Below are 7658 nucleotides of genomic sequence, written 5' to 3'. Positions count from 1 at the left end.
TAAAGAAGAAAAAATATATATCAAAAACATGAATAAAGAAGGGTAATAACTACATTCCTATCAACAAGTACCTTGAATGGAAAAGAATTAAGTATTCTAACCAAAAGATAGTGACTGAGTGAATAAGAAAACAAGACCTCTACATATGCTGCCTACAAGAGACTCACTTCAGATTAAAAGAAACACAGAGACTAAAAGGAAGAGGATGAAAAAAGATATTGCCTTGATGGACCTGGAATGTATTGCACTCAATGAAATGGGACAGATAAAGAAAGACAAATATCACATGATTTCACATACATGTGAAATCTAAAGAACAAAATAAAGAACAACAACAAAAGAGGAAATAAACTCATAGATACAGAGAATATTTTCAGAGCTACTAGATGTGAAGGGGGTTGGGGGGCCAAAAAAAAGGGCAAAAGGATTAAGAGGTACAAATGGATAGTTGCAGAACAGACATGGAGATGTAGAGTGTAGCATGGGGAAGATGGTTTATAATGTAATAAATATGTAAGGGGGAAGAGGAGTACTAGATTTAGTGGGGTGATCGCTTTGCAAGTTATATAAATTTCTGATCACTATGCTATACAACTGAAACTGGTATATTATTGTATGCCAACTATAATTGTAAAAAAAAATCCTCATTAAATTGTACAATATAAATACAAGCAAGTAATTGTCTATTATATTTCAGTAAAGCTGGAAAAAATTAAAAATTAAAAAATAAAAACTTCCAGTAGAAACATAGGGGAAAATCTGCCCGACATTATGTTAGGCAAAGAGTTTCCAGATACTCAAAGGACAGTGCACAAAAGCAAAAATAATAATTTGAACTTTATTAAAATAAAAACTCTTGTTTTGCCAAAGACACTATTAAGAGATGTCCAAAGCAAACCATGGACTGGAAGAAAATACTTGCAAATCATATTTCTGATGAAGATATAAACAGAATATAGAAATAACTCTCAAAGTTCAACAATAGAAAAACAATCCAATTTCTAAAATGTCCAAAGTTCTAAACAAATACTTCACCAAAGAAGATATATGAATGGCTAATAAGCACATGAAAAGATATTTAGCACAATTAGTCATTATGGACGAGCAAATTAAAACCACCATGAGATACTACTATATACCTATTAGAAGGGCTAAAATTAAAAAGCCTGACTGACAGTACCAAATGCTGAAGAGAATGAAGAATAACTGATAGCCTCAAATATTGCTGATAGGGTTGCAAAATGGTTGACCCACATTGGAAAACAATTTATCAGTTTCTTAAAAAATTAAAAATATACATATCACATGAGCCAGCAATCCTACTCCTAGGTGTTTACCCAGGAGAAATGAAAACATATGCTTATTATAAATGAATATTTATAGGAGCTTTCTTCATAATTGCCCAAAACTAGATGTCTTTTAACTACCAAATGGGTAAACAGATGTCTTTTAACTACCAAATGGGTAAACATAGTATAACCGTACAACTGAATACTACTAAGCAATCAAAAGGAACACACTAACAATTCACACAAGTATAAATTCTAAATGCATATTGGTATGTGAAAGAGGTTAGACCCAGAAGGCTACATAGATTTCCAACAGCTAGAGTTGAGAAAAGAGTTAACTATAAGGAGACAGCACAAGGAAATTTGGGAGGTGATAGACTGTATCAAGATTTTGGTGGTGGATATATGACTCTCTGCATTTGACAAAACCCACAGAATGGTATACGACAAAGAATGAAGTTTACTAAATGTTAATTTTTTAATCAACCAGGATATCGAGAAAACACAAAATGAAATACAAACTGTGACAAATGAAAAGTATTGTTTCTACAAAAATTATAATATCATGTAATGTTTAAAATGTATGTAGAATTAAAACATGAAAGTAATAGAATAAAAATTGGAGGTGGTAAATTGAGTTAAAAGTATCTAAAGTCCTCGCATAGTATGAGAAGTGGTAAAAGTACTATTTCATATTAGACTTTAAAAAACTAAAAATGTATATTGAATGATCTAATGTAACTACTAAAAATAATAGTAAAAGAATTTATAATTAATGAGATAACAGGAGGAAATGAAATAATAAAAATATTTGTTTAATCTAAGAGAAGTCAAGAAATGAGAGAAAAAGGAATATAGAGTATATGGAGTACAAAGAAAAAAATAAAATGGTAGATGTAAACCTAAATATATTTATAGTTACATTAAATGTAAGTGAACAAGATAGTCCAATTAAGAAGTAAAAAATCATACTATGTTAAATATTTAAATAAAATGTTTAAAAATTATAATAATATCCTAGATGTTTTAAATGCATATAAATGAAACCTTTAAAACAATTATACTATAAATAGGAGAGAGTAAAAAACATAAAGGGAGATAAGGTCTCTATTCTTCACTTGAACTGGTAAAATGACTTAAATAGGCTATGACAAGTTATATATATAATGTAATACCTACAGCAGGCACTCAAAAAGCTACACACTTAAGAGTATCAAAAATACAGTTAAAAACACTATAGATAAAATCAAAATGGAATTTTCAAAAAGTCAAGTAATCTACAAGAAGGCATGAAAGAGAAACAAGAAATGAAAGACACAAAGAAAAAACAAAACAAAAAATAATATGATAGACTTAAGCTCTAGTATTAAGTAATTATACTATATATAAGTGATCTCAATACAATAATTAAAAGATGTTAATTAAAATAATTAAAAGACTAGCAGCATGGATTAAAATACATGAACCAACTGTACGCTCTCTACAAAAAAATCTCCTTCAAATATGATGATATAGCCAAATTCAAAGTAAAAAATTGGAAAATATCATATCAAGAAAATATTAATCAAAAGAAAGCTGAAGCAATTTAGATAAATAGACCAATTCGAATACCAACTACCACAATTCAGCCTATATGAAATAGATATTTTGAATAGAACTATTAAGGATACTGAATTCATAATTTAAAAAACTCCCAAATAAATCTCCAGGCCTAGATGGTTTTGCTGGTAAATTCTATAAAATGGTTAAAGAGTTAACACTAATTCTATTTAATCTTTTCTAGAAAATAGAAGTTCATTTCATGAAGCTTTAATTACCCTGTTACCCAAACCAGACTAAGCTCACACACAAAAAAAGTACATGATAATATTCCTTATGAATATAGATGCAAAAATTCTTTTAAAAAATTAACAAATGGAATTCAGCAATATATTAAAAGAATTATAAACCACGATCAAGTTAAGTTTATTGCAGGACTAATACTAAGCTGGTTTAGTATTTTAAAAATCAGTGTCATCTACCATGTTAATAGGCTAAAGAAAAAAATCATGTGATCATCATACTATATGATTTCATTACTATAATATTCTTAAAATGAGAAAATTATAGAAATAGAGAACAGATTAGTGGTTACCAGGGGCTAACGAAGGTTTAGGAGCATGAGGAAAGTGGGCCTGGTTATAAAAGGGTAACATAAGGGATGGAAATGTTCTGTATCTTGACTGTATCAGTGTCAATATCCTTGTTATAATACTGCGGTATAGTTTTGCAAGATGTTACTACTCAGAGAAACTGGGTAAAGGATACACAGGATCACCCTGTATTATCTAGAAATAAAGAGTTTAATTCAAAAAACTGGACTCTCTTAATCATCCCTATGTGTGATACTTAAAGGAATTAATAAAATAGTCTTTTCTTCATTAAAAATCTTTATCCTTATTGATATGTTCTATCTATTACTAAGAGATATTTTTAAATAATTTATTATGATTGGGGAGTGTCTATTTCTCCTTTTAGATCTGTCTGTTTATGCTTTACATATTTCTAGGCTATGTTACTGCATGCATATACATTTAGAATTATTCAAACCTCTTGACTGGTTGAGCCTTTAATCACTATTAAGTCACTCTTTATATCTTGTGACGTATCTCACATGATCATATCAACTGATACCGAAAAAGTTATAACAAAATCAATATCCACTCATGATAAAATCTCTCAGAAAAATAGAAATAGAGAACTTCCTCAGCTTGATAAAAAAAATGTCTACATGAAATCTACAATGTAGTTACCAGTAAAAGATCTAATTCTTCCTCCTTATATTGACAAGGCAAGAATGTCTGCTCTCATCATTCTTATTCAGCATAGTGCTGGAAATTCTAGCCGGTGCAATAAGGAAAGAAAGGAAAGAAAGGCTTGCGGATTAGAAAGCTATTTAGTATTAATGAGAAATTAAAACTTAGGTTCACACAAAAACCTTTTCATATATGTTTATAGCACATTAATCATAATAGCCAAACAAGGGGGAAACAACCCAGATGTCCTTCAGTGGGTGAATAGTTAAACTATGATACATCCATGCCATGGAACTACTTAGTGATAAAAAGGAATATGCTATTATATACAACAGAATCTCCAGAGATTTGTGCTAAGTGAATAAAAGCCAACCCCAAAAGGTTATGTACTAACTAGTAATTTAAACACATTTTCTACAATCTTGTTTATGCTGTTCCATTCATTTGGTATACAAAATACTTTCTTCCCAAAAACCAAAAATGACAATCAAATCTATCTTGATTTCAGCCATTTTGATTATCTGTAGTGAGAGTATTCTTGGCCTTTAATAAACTGTAATCTCTGTGAGAGTAAAGATTAGGTCTACCTTGCTCACTGTAACATTCCCACTAACTAGCACACCATCAAAGGCAAGGCGGGTGATCAAATACTGCTTGAATGCATATGTGAATAAATGAATGAATGAGTGCTTACACAAAAGAATTTGGTGACTCAGATTCTACTTAACACTAGAGTGCCTACTCAGTCCAGAAAGAGGTAGAGATGAATAAAGGAAGGGTCAGGGGTAAGGCTGAGGCAGGACAGAAGTTCAGTCTGGTCAGGCCCACTTTGCTACCTTATTTGGGCCTTGGATGGTGTAATGTGGACCCAACAGCCTTGCTGCTCACTGCCTCAATCCTCCCTGACCTATAACCCTCACACAATGTCCACCCACATGACCGAGGTTGCCCAGAACCGTTTTCTAATTATCTCTGGGGTCACTAATATCTGGGCTAAAATCACAAAGAACAGATCTGTGTCACATACTTGGCTCTGGCTTCACACAGTTCAGTTTCTCTTGCCTGAATTTCTTCCCTAACCTTCTTATCTCCTTCAAGGCAGAACCTGGCAGACACCTATGAAATAGCTTGGAGCAGGGGTACTTCCCAAGCCTGTTTGGACAAGATTCTTTCTATTGGAAATCCAAACTGGAAATGTAGAGGACAGAGATGTTTAGTAAATAACAAAAGCAGAAGCTCAAAAAACATACCAAGAGGCTTCTGACTTCTGGCATGATGGAGTTAGGTGATTCACAAAACATCTCCCTCAGCAACTATCAAAGTGGGAAAAAAAAATAGTAAAAATAAACAAACAAAAACCAAATGAAACCAAACAAAAAAATTTCAGTACCCTGAAATTCTACCAATGACATACAACTAAAAAACATTTATTCATTAAAACTACCCAACTTTGAGTAAGACCAGCAAGAATCTATGGCTGATCCCATCCCATTCTCCATATGTCAGCTCTGTCAGTGCCATGACAACCAGCAGCTTCACCACTGATGCTGAAGGGGGCATATTTGATTTGGAGCATTGGCAGTTGAAGTGATTAATCTGAGGTTTCAGGCCTGTTTCAGAAAAGCAAAAGGCTGGTGGACTAGCCAGGGATTTATCAAGAAGTTTCAGGAGGTAAGACAGCCATGAGGCTTCCCACAAGCCCTGAACTGACCACAGGCTATGTGCCTGTATAGCAGAGACCAAAGACTGCCAAAGATAGCACATACTCCTGACCAACAAAGCCTGTGCACATGTGAGGCAATATTAAAGATACCAACATATTTGTAATGGGTATCCTAGAAAGAGGGTATGAAAAGAAAGGAGTAGAAAAAATATTTTAAGATAAAATGGCCAAAAACTTTCCAAATTTGATGAATAACATTAATCTATACATCCAAGAAGCTTGGTAAATTCTAAGTAGGATCGATACAAAAAGATCCACACCCAGATCCACTTAGTCAAACTGTTGAAAGCCTAAGACAAAAGGTAAATCTTGAAATCAGCGAGAGAAAAACAACTCATCATGTACGAAAGAATAATAGCTGATTTTCATCAGGAACAATGGCAGTCAGGAAGCAATTGAATGACTTATTCAAAGTACTGGAAGAAAAGGAAAACACGCAACCAAGAATTCCAATCCAGCTAAAATAATCTTTCTAATATGAAGGTAAAATAAAAATATTCCCATATAAACAGTTATAATATTTATCTCTATCATACCTGCCTTACAAAAAATATTGTGAAGTCTTTCAAGCTAAAATAAAATGATCCCAATTGATAACTCAAATCTACAAAAAGCGACAGAGTGCCAGATATGATAAATATGTGAGTAAATATAAAAGACTCTCTATGTATATTTTTTCTCATCTCTTCTATTAACATCTTAAAAACCACAAGATTGTAATAAGAAATCATTATAACACTGTATTGTTGAGTTTGCAACACATGTAGATGAAATATATAGGATGATAATAGCACAAAGGAGAAAAATGGAAAAGGAGAGATGTTTTAGAGTACTATTTCTATATTTTACCAGAATTAAGGTAGTATTATTCTGAAATAGAATAAATCAAAATGCACACTATAATCCCTATAGCAACCACTGAGAAAATAATTTCAAGTAATACAGTAAGAAAGCAAGGGAGAAATTTAAATAGTTATTTTGTAACTAAAAATATAATTATTTAATACGAAATAAGGCAAGAAAGGAAGAACAGGAAAAATGAAACAAATAGAAAACGAATAGAAAAATAGCAGGTTTAAATCCAACTACATCAATAATTACATTTAAAAGGAATAGACTCTGGCTAGTCCTGAACTCTTCAGAGCCAAATTTCCTTATATCTGTAAAATGGGTATAATTGTACTTACCCTGCTCATCTCATAAGAAAATAGAAGAAGCATAATACAACTATAAGTATTATGAGTAAAACCTCTGAGGCAAATACTAACCAGATGTCCCTGATGGGATATATCATGTTGGGCAAATAGTTTCATCTCTTCGGATTTCAGTCATGAGATAACAAGAACAATAATAATAGTATCAAAGATGTGTATGGCGCTAACTATATGCCAGGCAATATTGTGTGTGTTTCAAATTAATTAATCCATTAAATCCACAAAATGCCTATAAAAGCTATATCCACATTGCCTGGTAGATTTCCAGATAAAAAATAAGCTGGCTATTGAATGAAAGTTGGCTAAATAAAATGGGAAAATGAAAAAAAAAAAAAAAGTCCATTCAAAAGGCAGAGATGATCAAACTGAACAAAAAAGCCAGACTTAACCATATGCTGTCAACAAGAGACACACCATAGATTCAAAAACATAAATAAGTTGAAAGTAAAAAGATGAGAAAAGATATCTCATACAAATAGTAACCATAAGAGAGCTGAAGTAGCTATACTGATATCAGACAAAATAGACTTTAAGATAAAAAAATATTACTAGAGATAAAGAGGGAAATTTTCATAGTGATAAAAATGTTAATATCAGGAAGTAACAATTATAAATGTACATGCATTCAAATGGATCA

Source organism: Pteropus vampyrus, unplaced genomic scaffold (assembly GCF_000151845.1).
Source record: "Pteropus vampyrus isolate Shadow unplaced genomic scaffold, Pvam_2.0 Scaffold20, whole genome shotgun sequence".
Taxonomy (NCBI): domain Eukaryota; kingdom Metazoa; phylum Chordata; class Mammalia; order Chiroptera; family Pteropodidae; genus Pteropus; species Pteropus vampyrus.
This window is presented reverse-complemented; position numbering follows the sequence as displayed.